The sequence below is a fragment of the Schistocerca gregaria genome, chromosome 4, assembly GCF_023897955.1.
Source record: "Schistocerca gregaria isolate iqSchGreg1 chromosome 4, iqSchGreg1.2, whole genome shotgun sequence".
Taxonomy (NCBI): Eukaryota; Metazoa; Arthropoda; class Insecta; order Orthoptera; family Acrididae; genus Schistocerca; species Schistocerca gregaria.
This window is the reverse complement of record NC_064923.1, coordinates 354,196,566-354,210,498: the sequence shown is the minus strand read 5'-3', so window position 1 is coordinate 354,210,498 and position 13,933 is coordinate 354,196,566. Positions and strand designations below refer to the sequence as shown.

The 13,933-nt window shown below is 44.0% G+C and overlaps 1 long non-coding RNA gene across 1 annotated transcript in view; it reads right to left on the bottom strand.

The window, feature by feature from the left end:
* Nucleotides 1–13,659, bottom strand: part of LOC126268097 (uncharacterized) — a 41,709-nt gene extending 28,050 nt beyond the window's left edge. Inside the window, exon 1 of the long non-coding RNA XR_007549089.1 lies at nt 13,575–13,659. This is a non-coding gene — a long non-coding RNA (uncharacterized LOC126268097). The remainder of the gene's footprint in view (nt 1–13,574) is intronic.
* Nucleotides 13,660–13,933: the final 274 nt, after the last annotated feature.

Here is a 13,933-nt window from a genome sequence, read left to right as displayed (position 1 = left end):
ATGCTGTCTCATCACCTCCATCCATTCACGTCCATTGTGCATTCCGACGGACTTGCGGAATTCCAGCAGGACAATGCGACATCCCACACATCCAGAATGGTGATAGGGTGGCTGCAGGAACACTCTCCTGAACACTAGACTCCCCATTATTGAGCATAGTACGCATTATAAAAAGATTGATGTACACGAAAAATGCGAGGTGCGTTCAATAAATAACGCAACCATTTTCTGTTGTCCACCGATTTCGGTTGAAAGTAACCTTCAAAATAGCATCTGTAACACAGGCGTGTTCTAAACAGGGAGCCCTCAGTTTGCTTATGTTGGCTGGAAACCAGAGTTAGATCGGTTACTGCTGCTACAATGGTAGGTAATTAAGATTTAAGTGAGTTTGAACGTGGTGTTATAGTCGGCGCACAAGCGATGGGACACAGCATCTCCGAGGTAGCGATGAAGAGGAGATTTTACCGTATAACCATTTCACGACTGTATCATGAATATCAGGAATCCGGTAAAACATCAGCGCTCCGACATCGCTGCGGCCGGGAAAAGATCCTGCAACAATGGAACCAACGACGACTGAAGAGTATCATTCAACGTGACAAAAGTGCAACCCCCCCTCAAATTCCATCAGATTTCAATGCTGGGCCATCAGCCAGTGTCAGCTTGCGAACCAGTCAACGAAGCAACATCAATACGGGCTTTCGGAGCCGAAAGGCACACAAAGTTTTACGCGTTGCCTGGTCCTGTCAACACCAACATTGGACTGTTGATGGCTGGAATCATGATGTCTGGTCGGATGAGTCTCGTTTCAGATTGTACAGAGCGGATGGGTGAGTACGGCTATGGAAACAACCTCATGAGTCCATGGACCCTGCATGTTGGCAAGGGTCTCTTCAAGCTGGTGGAGGCTCTGTAATTTTGTGGGGCGTGTGCAGTTGGAGTGCTATGGGACCCCAGATACGTCTAGATACGATTCTAGCATGTGACACGTACGTAAGCCTACTGTCTGATCAACTGCATCCATTCATTGTGTGTGCCGACTAACTTCGCCAATTCCAGTAGGACAATGCAACGTCCACAATTGCTACAGAGGGGCTCGAGGACCACTCTTCTGAGTTTAAACCCTTCCTCTGACCACCAAACTCCCCAGACCTGAATCTTATTGAGCATATCTGGAATGCCTTGCAATGTGCTTTTCAGAAGAGATCTCCATCATGTACTCCCTGCAGAATTCATGATAGTACTGAGCCAAGTCCAACAACATTGGAGGGGTATCTGAAGGGAGGACAGACTAACGTATGGTTCCTGTAGTGGGCCAACAGCCTGGATGATTGACTGATTCGGCCTTGTAACATTAGCCAACGTGGCCTTGCTATGATGGTGCTGCAAGCGGCTTGCAGAAAGGGAAAGCTACAGCCGCTGTAAGTCTCAGGATCATATAGCACTACTGCATGGTTTAATGATAACTGCGTCCTATTGGGTAAAATATTCCAGGCTTTAAATAGTTCCTCTCTTGGGACCGGTCGGGAACTATTCAAGACACTATCAGAAAAAAAACAAGGCCGAACAAGTACTCTGTAGCTATCAACAAGCGATTTACAAACATCGATCATAGAGAAGTTGATTAGCATAGTTTATCCGCGAGAGACACATTGCGTTATGTCTTTTTCATATCAGAAAGCCTTTCATAAATTCGCACCACCACCTGGTAATTGAAATACGTGCTTTTCAAGTGTGGAACAAGTGTGTGATTACAGGAAGCATTTGCCAGCAAACAGAATTCAGTACGTCGTTATTAATGGATAGACATGGGCAGAAGTGAAATAGAGTCTGGCCAACCTGAAAAATTTATGACAGGGTTGCTAGTATTTGTGAACCACAACCCCACCGACAAATTGTCGGGAGTTGTTCAGGGATAATTACTGGATATTTTTGTATAAGGGACATGTGGTCTCCGGTGGTCCGTTACAGAGAACTGCATTTCGTTTCATTTCTTGTCCTCATTTATCTTCGTACCTTCATTCCACTGAAAATCTGTGCATAACACTGCAAATTCCGCTGGTATGCACTGTGTGTCTTGTTTTAAAACTCTTGTTCCATTCACTCATGGCACTTGTTGCGACAATAGTAAAGCCCACTTTACTCTTCGACCTCAAGACTGAATTCAGTACTGCTCGGTTCTACATCGCTTTCCTTTTTTTTTCAGTTGAGTTAATTGTTTATTACCAGTGATACAGTGCAGCACTGATAGGTTCACTGACGGATAATCTGCAACTCGTATATGGGCTGACTAATTGCGGTGGTCTCGTGGTCGTGCAGTAGCGTTCACGCTTCCCACGCCCGGGTTCTCGGGTTCGATTCCCGGTGGGGTCAGGGATTTTCTCTGCCTCGTGGTGACTGGGTGTTGTGTGATGTACTTAGGTTAGTTAGGTTTACGTAGTTCAAAGTTCAAGGGGACTGACGACCAGAGATATTATGTCCCATATTGCTCAGAGCCATTTTTTGACTGCAGCGAAAGGCCGGCACAAAGACGCTATACTGAGACGTTCTCCCATCGATGGCAACCCCATTACACAACATTTCATCTGTTTGGGGTTTTTGCATTATCTGCGTTTTGTGTTGTCGTATTATCTACCTTTTTGCTATTGTTAAGATTTTTCCCATAAAGATAGGTAATCTGCGTGGCAAACTGAATAAGTCGTAACTATATCATTACTCTGTAAAGAACCACTGGAGACAAGGTGTCCCTAATACCAAAACACTCAAAAAATATCCTATCAACAACCTCCGAAATTTTATCGGTGGCGTTCTGGTTCATCCTGTGTACTATATAAATTTCTTTCTGGATAACGTCTGTAGTTTTGTTAGGCAATTCAAAGAGAATACAGTTATTAACAAGAAGAAGATGTCAGAAAATTGTTACGAAATGCAGATACACGCCCAGATGATCACTGACCGGAGCTAAGACTGCCAGCTGATCCTAAACAAAAGTGATTGTTGCGTGATGCCTGTAATCAGACGAAAGGGCGTGACACTATTTAATTCAACTATTGTCAATCAGTCACTGATGTCAGTTACACCCTTCACATCCCTAGGAATAAATCTACTGAATGGGTAGCTGAGTAGTAGCGTAATAAGTATTAATTTCATTGGGTGATTAGTCACATGCTTCTATAAGAGCAACGACAAGCGCTTCAGGAGAAATGATATGAAAATTTGAAAATTAGGATTTTTCCAAAAATCGCAAGTAACCATTGGCTTATTACCATTGAGTTTTATACTTATTTTTAAACAAAAACATCCTTAAATATTCTAATGTCAATTCTGTCAGGACCATTTCACTTATGATCTTCGGAGGCAACAATGACATATCAGAAATTTTCTAAATATGTATTATATTGATTTGTTTTTATGATATGTTTCACTTCGTCTAAGATCCTTATAGTCTGCGGAAAGTACAGTGCGTGTTATCTAATAGAACTGTATTCCTCGTCTTTAGGTGTCTGTTTCTCCGTAAACGTGCTGAAAAATGCACGCATGTTTAAGCCAACTTTTCATCTCCAAACTCTCCGTTCAAGACCCTCCAGAAATCTCTATTATTCCTGCAAAAACACCTTGTGTTTCAAAGAGATACAACTCTTTACCACATCTATATTTCCCTTCATCAGATACGTTGGGTCTGGAATGATATAAGAAGCATTCTTCTGTCAACGAGGGTATTTTATCGGTTTTGTTTTTGCAATTATTAACGAATCAGTAATCACTGTAATGAAGTCAAACCATTGTGAGTAGAAACTTCCTGGCAGATTAAAACTGTGTGCCCGACCGAGACTCGAACTCGGGACCTTTGCCTTTCGCGGGCAAGTGCTCTACGATCTGAGCTACCAAGCACGACTCACGCCCGGTACTCACAGCTTTATTTCTGCCAGTATCTCGTCTCCTACCTTCCAAACTTTACAGAAGCTCTCCTGCGAACCTTGCCGAACTAGCACTCCTGAAAGAAAGGAAATAGCGGAGACATGGCTTACCCATAGCCTGGGGGATGTTTCTAGAATGAGATTTTCACTCTGCAGCGGAGTGTGCGCTGATATGAAATTTCCTGGCAGATTAAAACTGTGTGCCCGACCGAGACTAGAACTTGGGACCTTTGCCTTTCGCGGGCTCTACCATCTGAGCTATCGAAGCACGACTCACGGCCGGTACTCACAGCTTTACTTCTGCCAGTATCCGTCTCCTACCTTCCAAACTTTACAAAAGATCTCCTGCGAACCTTGCAGAACTAGCACTCCTGAAAGAAAGGATACTGCGGAGACATGGCTTAGCCACAGCCTGGCGCACACTCCGCTGCAGAGTGAAAATCTCTTTCTGAAAACATCCCGCAGGCAGTTTGGAAGGTAGGAGACGAGATACTCTCAGAACTAAAGCTGTGAGTAACTGTCGTGAGTCATGCTTGGTAGCTCAGATGGTAGAGCACTTGCCCGCGAAAGGCAAAGGTCCCGAGTTCGAGTCTCTGTCGGGCACACGGTTTTAATCTGCCAGGAAGTTTCATATCAGCGCACGCTCGGCTGCAGAGTGAAAATCTCATTGTGAGTTCCACTTTCAGACAATGTGTGCTGAGAACACTGGGTGAACGCAGCGGTGTTGCCAGCCGCAATATTCCAAGGGGGGTGGTTTTCCTTTTTTTTTACACAACCTGTCATCACTGTCGATTGCGTATACGTGCCGTATGAATGACTGTCATGAGTGATTGTCCATTATATTATTTGTGTCGCTGTCAATTTGAATGGAGAGGGAGAATGTGAAATGAGGCACTGGTATACAGTCTACCCTCTCGAATAGTACTTTCTTAAGGCCTTCGTTTGACAGACAACGCCAACGACATTGTCATATGCCCAAGAAATGCAAAGATGTTTGAGATTTAACCGAGGACATTGGTTGAATATCTAGTCATCAGGAATTTAAAATACCAACAATCACATACAGCCACCTTCGCGTAGGAGACTGGTTCTATGAAGAAATAGGCGTACACGATGATCTACATTTCCACATATAGCAGCTCTATCCTAAACATGATAGACAGCATGCCTGCCCTTTACTGTAATGTGCACCTTAATTCTCTCTCAACTCGTTAAGTCCACTAACGTCTTCAGGGAACTTTCATTTTTCCTTAATTTTTTGTTCCGAAGCTATTCGTAGGTTAAGAGTTAACAGGGGCGCTCAGTAAGTAGCATAATACATTTTTTTCTGAAAGGAAGTTGGTATTATTCAGGATTCCAATACAACATATTATTCTGCTCTCTCTTGGCTACAAAATCCCGCTTTTGAACATAATCGCTTTTGGGTGCGATGGCCTTATGCCATGTTAGTGAGAAGCCCTGTATATCCGCCTTTCTACAGATCGACGTCGGAACTGGCCACTTGTTGCATTAATCTCCCCCCCCCCCCCCCGCCCTCCCTCATCCTCAGATAATGCTTCGCGCGGAGTGGGCCAAAAATATGAAAGTCGGGAGGTGCGAGATAGGAGCTATAGTGTGTATGAGAAAGAACGGCACATTGAACTTTTATGAGCACCTCTCAAGTGCGCAGGTCTTGCGGTGTTACGGTGAAGGGGAAGTTCATGTGCAGTTTTGTGGCGACGAACACGCTGAAGTCGCTTCATCATTTCATTGTGATCCTTCTCTCACCTCGAATGAGAGGGTCCGCACGTTCCAAAATTGTAGGGGCCACGGCTGCATGCGGCTGACCGTCACGCAGGGAGATGGGACTGCTCTTCGCGATCTTATTGCTTTGATTGCAGACGCCTCTTTCAACGATTCACCGTTCTTTTGTTCACTGCCAGGTCTCCCCAGACATTCTGCAAACACCTATCTGCGTACTCTGACCGCCCGGCTAGCCGCCCGGTCTAACGCGCTGCTTCCGGAGCAGGACGGCGTGCCAGTCCCCGGCACGAGTCCGTCCAGCGGATTAGTGTCGAGGTCCGGTGTGCCCGATGGTCTGTGGATGGTTTTTAAGGTGGTTTTCCATCTGCCTCGGCGAATGCGGGCTAATTTCTCTTATTCCGACTCAGTTGCACTATGTCGGCGATTGCTGCGCCAACAATGTCTCCACGTACGCGTACACCATAGTTACTTTACCACGCAAACATCTGGAGCTACACTCGTCTGGTGTGAGACGTACTCAGTGGGGGCGGGGAAGGGGGGGGGGGGGAAAGGAGGGGTCCACTAGTAGCCGAACCGCACAGTAACCCCGGTTTCGGTGTGGGGCGGCGGCGGGGTGAGTGGGCTGTTGTGGGGTTGCGAACCACTGAGGGCTACGGCAGGGACGAAGCCTCATCGTTGTTTCTCGGTCCCCGGTTCAATACATACAGTCTGCGTACTCTGGTTTCCAGCCAACATAAGCAAACTGAGGGCTCCCTGTTTAGAACACGCCTGTGTTACAGATGCTATTTTGAAGGTTACTTTCAACCGAAATCGGTGGACAACAGAAAATGGTTGCGTTATTTATTGAACGCACCTCGCATTTTTCGTGTACATCAATCTTTTTATAATGCGTACTATGCTCAATAATGGGGAGTCTAGTGTTCAGGAGAGTGTTCCTGCAGCCACCCTATCACCATTCTGGATGTGTGGGATGTCGCATTGTCCTGCTGGAATTCCGCAAGTCCGTCGGAATGCACAATGGACGTGAATGGATGGAGGTGATGAGACAGCATGCTTACGTGTCACCTGTCACAATCGTAACTAGACATACGAGTATCAGGCGTTCCATATCACACGAAGTGCACACGCCCCATAAAATTACAGAGCCTCCACCAGCTTGAACAGACTCTGATGACATGCAGAGCCTGTAGGTTCATGAGACTGTCACCATACACGTACACGTCCATCCACTCGATACAATTTGAAACGAGACTCGTACGACCACGGAACATGAGTCCAGTCATCAACAGTCCATTGTCGGTGTTGAAGGGCGCATGTGAGGCGTAAAGCCGGCCGGAGTGGCCGTGCAGTTCTAGGCGCTATAGTCTGGAGCCGAGCGACCGCTACTGTCGCAGGTTCGAATCCTACCTCTGGCATGGATGTGTGTGATGTCCTTAGGTTAGTTAGGTTTAATTAGTTCTAAGTTCTAGGCGACTGATGACCTCAGAAGTTAAGTCGCATAGGGCTCAGAGGCATTTGAACCATTTTTGAGGCGTAAGGCACTGTGTCGTCCAGCCACCAAGGGCTCCAAAAGCACATATCGATGATGTTTCGTTGAATGTTTCTCATGCTGACGCTTGTTCATGGCGATGCCTTGAAATCTACAGCAATCTGAGGAAGGGTTGCACTTCTGTCACGTTGAACGATTCTCTTTATTCGTGATTTGCCCCGTTCTTGCACGATGTTTTTCCTGCTGCAGCGATGTCGGAGATTTGATGTTTTATCGCATTCCTGATAATCAGGCACACTCGTGAAATTCCCAATTGATCGCTACCTCGGAGATGCTGTGTCCCATCACTCACGCGCCGAGAGTAATACCACGTTCATACTCATTTAAATCTTTATATACTGGTTTTGTAGTAGCAGTAACCGATCTAACAACTACGCCAGCCATTTACTGTCTTATGTAGACGTTGCCGACTGCAGCGCCGTATTCTATTTATATAAATCTTAATTTGAATAAGCAGGCCTATGCCAGTTTCTTTGGCGATACAGCGCATTTCAAGTCTCTCTTTCTGTTGCCACGTATATTAACGGATTCTGGAAGCGTGGAATGCTGAACGTAACTAGCCCTATTTCTTATGTGTATCTGCTAGCGCGAACCTCAGCAATAACACTTTTTTCACGGATCACGATATGGCGAGAGGTTTTTCAGCGACTATGGCTGTCTGCACTGTCTTTACACGTCTTAATCCCCTACTAATTTCAGACCGCTGTAGGAAATTACCTTGAATAATATTTAGAAGCTACCCATGAAATGAGATGAAAGAAACAGGAACTGCAGTAAATAACCGTCAATAATTCCGCACAAAGCAAAATTAAGCTACATCTATAGCAAAGCAGTAGGCCTACTCCTTACTTCCAGTACTCGTATGATTCAAAGATAACTAAGGGTACTATATTAGAGTGACAAACTCTCACTCACTTTTGCGCTTGCGTTGTGAACAGTGTGTAGTGTCTTGATAACGTCTACAACATGACGCCATATGGACATTATTTTGCAGAATATAACATTCGAACATATCTGGAGACAGACCACATCTCAGCAGCACTGGAGGCGCCTCAAAGACTCAGGTCAGCAGTTTGGCAATGATCGTCTTCGGCCAGTACCAGATCGACCGGAAATGCGCATTTCGGCAGAGGCCTGGTATCTGGCCTTAAATGCACGATGAAAACCTGGAATGTAAGCAATAAAAATGCCTGCAAAGTTTACAGTTGTCTCGTGAGTAGTCCGTGAGTAAGATAAGCAACATCAAGGATACCCTGCGAGCAGTAGTGGCGTGGTCTCGTGGTTTGCGTGGGTAGCTCCGGAACGAGAAGTCCTTGGTTCACCTCTTCTCTCTAGCGAAAAATTTCATTTTTTTATTTTCAGACAATTATTTTGCGAAGCTGCCCAGGTACACAGAGCAGTATTGTGTCAATTATCAACTTTGCTCTCCAAAATTCCAGGACATGTTCAGATTTGCTTGGACATATGTAGGATTTGACGGTCTACACACGGAAAAATTTGAAAACGTTAAAAACATATGTTTTGACAGAGCACAGGGAAAACTGTGAGATTGTGAACCTGTTGCATGCATTTGTTGCAGTTTATGTGACAAACTCTTATGTTTTGATCACTTTTTTCGGAGTGATTATCACATCTACAAGGAAACCTAAATCGGGCAAGGTAGAAGACTCTTTTTACCCATTCGCCAAGCGTACAAGTTAGGTGGTTCGACAACATATTCCTGTCATGTGACGCACATGCCGTCTCGAGTGTCGTATAGAATATATCAGACGTGTTTTCCTGTGGAAGAATCGGTTGACCTATGACTTTGCGATCAAATGCTTTCGGTTCCCATTCGAGAGGCACGTCCTTTCGTCTACTAATCCCATGGTTTTGCGTTGCGGTCTCAAAACACAGACACTAAACTTATTACAGTGAGCAGAGACGTCAATGTACGAACGGACAGATCATAACTTTGCGAAAATAGAGAAAGTAAACTTTTCACTCGAGGGAAGACTTGAACCAAGGACCTCTCGTTCCGCAGCTGCTGACGCTAACCACGGGACCACTGCGCTCCTAAAATATTGTCTTTGATGTAGCCTATCTTCCGCATGGACTACTCAATTTGTATATTTTATTTATATTTTTCATACAACTTCTTCCTGTTTTCTCGAGTGATCTGTGTTCAGTTTTTCAAGGCCTATCCGCTTTGCCAAATTATAATTAAATATGAGGGGGATGCGATGGGGAGGTTCCCTTGTCGGTGAAACTCTGTCACGGACCATTCAAGCCTGTGACGGTATTTGCTGTCCCTCTTTGAATAAAGTTCGAAAGCCATATTTCGTATAGATCCCCAACACATGAGCAATACTCTGGGATATGTCGCAAAAATATTTTGTAAGGGACATGCCCGAAAGAAAGGACACCACGCATTCATGTAATTGATACGCGTCAATGGGCTACGAGTACACAACCGTCAGTTCAGACGCACATTTACCAAGTGTAGAAGTATGAAACCGGAATTTCCCTACAGATGGTAATAGTCATCACAGTAAGGCCCCGTGAGACCGTGTCTGCTGCGCCATCTGCTTCCTGTAACGGCTGACGGCGGATATCAGCACACAATAACTCAAGCTACTGTGTGTATCGCTGTCGAGGTTTGTGCCTAAGAACTACGATTTGCTAACAGCATTGGTTTTTAGTTATCATTCGAAGAAAACAGCTGCAGAATCGCATCGAATTCTTGTCTAAGCTTTCGGCGAACATGCTCTTCGAGAGGTTCAAAAAATTCATAAGTGGTGATTTTGACGTGAGAAACGATGAGTGTGGGAAACCACAGAAAAGGTTCGGCGACAATGAATTGCAGGCCTTATTGGATGAAGATTATACTCGAACTGAACAGGACCTCGCGGAACAATTGAATGTGACGCAGAAAGCAGTTTCTCTTCGGTTGACTGCTACGGCAAAGGTGCAGAAAATGGGAAAATGGGTTCCGCACGAACTGAATGAAAGACAGCAAGCAAATCGAAAGACCACTTGCGAAATGCTGCTCGCCAGATACAAAAGAAAGTCGTTTCTCCATCGAATAGTGACAGGTGATAAAAATTTATGTATTTTGAGAATCCTAAGCATCGTAAATCGTGGGTGATTCCACTGCAAGATCGAATCGCTTTGGAAAGAAGACAATGCTCCGTGGTTGGAGGGATCAGAAGGGTGTCATATACTATAAGCTGCTAAAACCTGGTGAAACAGTTAACACTGATCACTACAGACAGAAAATGACAGACTGAAGTCGAGCATTACGTGAAAATAGACCGCAATATGGAAAAAGGCAATACCAAGTCGTATTCTCCCTGATAACGTGCCATCACACACACACACACAGCAAAACGGGTCAGGGAAACGATAGAGGCGATCAGTTGGGAAATACTAGGGCATACGGCTTATTGTCTAGACTTGGCTCCGTCCGATTATCATGTATTTGCATCACTGGAACACGCTCTCGCTGAACAACGCTTCAGTTCGTATGAAAAGTACGAAAATTTCCCGCTGACTGGTTCGCTTCAAAAGAAGACCTTTTTTTTCTCGGTATTCTTACCTTGCCGGAGAGGTAGGAGAAAAGTGTAAATAGAAAAGGAGATTATTTTGAATAAAGTATTGTTTATCAGTTACAAACAACAGACCTGTGATTATTGCGACAAAATTCAGGGTTCCTGCTTCTACACCCGGTACGTTAAACCTCCAGCAGGAATCTGAAATTACGGAGCACGGAGGACATGCACGGTGACTGCGGATAAGTGCTAGCGTTAAGTGGGAGTGTAGGTCTGACGAGGAGGTTGGTGAGATACTTCGCTGGTTGGCAATAAGCAGTGTGTCCCGGTAGCACTGTGGTTAACGCTGTTTCTTAGTAAGCTGGAGATCCTGGGTTCGAGTTTTACCTCGTCGTCACTGATTCGGCATAAAGTCCTGAGGCAGCTCATATCATCAGTACCTATCCTTGCGCCCCCCCCCCCCCTTCCGTTTCCACCTTCAATTTATATAATGTGACTCAATATTCCAGTATATTACCAATAAATCTAAGTACGCCACCTGCATTACATGCAACTGAGAGTATGTGGGCAATTCATTTAACGTCCTGACAAATTTTTATACCCAGGTATGAGGTGGCTGCAGTTGTCACTCATTGATGGTGTAGTTAGTAGGTACTAGGTTCCTACGTTCTGTGAAGAACAAAATTTTACATCGATGAACGTCTAAAGAAATGGCTAATCATTGCTCCTCTTCTAAATCGTATCAAGAGCTCCTCAACCGCTCAACCTATACTTGACACAGAGACAGTAAACTTTGCAGATACAGACACCGCAGTCGCAGCGACTAGTGGTACTCAGTCGCAAGCGACAGACGAAAATATGTCAACTCTAGAAACTGTTCTGGATTCCGCAGATGTACCAGGTCCAGCAGAGCCAGGCATTATGCAGATGTTAAGAATAATAACAACACAGATAGGAAATGTAACAGTCCAAATGAATACACAGATATAAAATGCCACAGCACAGATAGGGAATGTAACAGACCAAATGAACAAGCTAGACAGTGATGTAAAAACCCTTACAGAAATGCACAATAACCTGACGACACATCTGGCAACACATAAACTGTACTTTAGAAACAGGGCTAAAAAAAGCTATAAGTAACTCAATGGAGCACGTATACACTACACAATACACATATGTAGTTAAACTGGAAACTGACATAGGCCAGATACAGAAAAATTTGACACAGTACTTACAAGTTGGCAGAATCAAATAGTCGAGCAACTACACGGAAACTTGGTACAATGAAAGAACGGAACCAACATGCAGCGGAAGAACTTGACAACATACCCACAGGTAAGAGCGATAGTGAGGTCAGTGAATATCCTACCCCTAATGTATTGCCTAAATGTGGTTGGAACAGCAAAAGATACACTATGTTACGGGTTATATTCAAGGCGATGGAGCGTTATGGGCGATGGAAATGTCAGAAACTTGTCAGACATTAGAACAGTTTGCAAATGCGTTTCTTTCAAATTATTGGGCACATGGCATGCAAGAGAGATTAAGGAAAGTCTTATTCAACGCTGAACAGTATAATCCAAAATTTGGATCACTCTGAAAGTACTTTGAGAAATTTTTAAATAAAACAAGATTCTGGGATGAACCAGTGACACACACGGACGTCCTATGCATTCTGAAAGCTAAACTACCGCTAAATATTCGGGAAAAGATAGTACAAGTACCCGACAACAATTTGAAGTATTTTCTATCTGTCTTGGGCTCTATTGACTTAATTAATGAAGACGCAAGACAAAGCCACATCAATCAAAATAATTTCCGTAGATTTTCTCCAATCCGAGTTGGAAACGTTTTGTGAAGAATTAGAGAAAAAAAGGACTTAGGTCCTGTTCGATAAATATATATATATAATTTACACGTCCCAGTGATACAATGATGCACACAAGTAAACATGAACAAACACAGACACAGACTCAGAAAGCAGTATAGCATATAGCGGCCCATCTTCATTATCAATCTGTTGTTCGTACGGCCTAACATTTTAATTTCTCTATTTATGTATGAATTTTAGTATAGTGACTTATTTATTTATATGTTCTTTTTATTTCTTTCTACCTGTTCTTGATTTGTACCATGCGTTGTTACAATCTTGAGTAACGTAAAGATGAAATTTTTCTCCCCACAGTAACTCGCGGGTAGTAGATGAACAGATTTTGCCTCATTTGGAGACAATTTCTATAAGCACGTTTCGTGCATTCATTTTTTGTAGTGTCATTTCAATGTGTAAGTGCGTCTATAGGACGATCCAAAGCTAGGGAAGTGCTGTTGTTCACGAAAAGGTGTTCTCTTATGCCCTGTGGGATGTCAGATAGTATCGCGATTGCGAACTGTAGTACTAGAGGCACGTATGTTCTGTGAACACATTCACCTAACACCATCTATAATGAGATATTTTGAGCAATATGTACCCCGATAAAGTTTTGAAAGAGAATACAGGAGCAAATAATGAACATGGACATAAACTACTAAAAAACATGAGCTACAACTTTTATTTTTATTTTTATTTTATTTTTTATTTTTTATTATTTTTTGGGGGTTCAGAAAGAAAGTCAACGGGACGGTGCATAGTTACCCAACGACAGTGAGTTATTGTGTCAGTGACATGTAGGATATACGCATAGGAACCAGGGAGAATACTATTATACTACAAGCTTTCTCCTTCTAAATACAGAAGACTTAGTAAATCGAGAAAGCCTGTTACGGCACGGGTGTTTGTACAAAGTATAGGACAGTGTGCCGTTGGCAAGCTAAATAATAAAGTGCAGTACTTACCTTCGTGCAGTGACCGTAGGAGGTGCCCTGTGGTCCCTTCTCACAGCCAAGGTGTACGAATAGTGGAAGCAGATGCAGTAGTTTCGTAAACGCTACGAACGCTGCACAAAACACTTCACGGAAATGTATTTATCAGCGCGCGCGACATCGCTATCCGGCGGTGTTTGCACGACTTCTGGACACCAAACGGCGCGTAGCGTGCCTACAAACTCATTGTTGCGCGTGCGGTTGCTTCTTGTAACTGACACATTATTGACTGACAGCTTGAAGCTGCAGGGCAATTCGAATGGGAATCAAAAATCTACGTTCAAATGGACGCTCACCATATTGCAAAGAGGCGTAGAGACTCAATTTCGTGA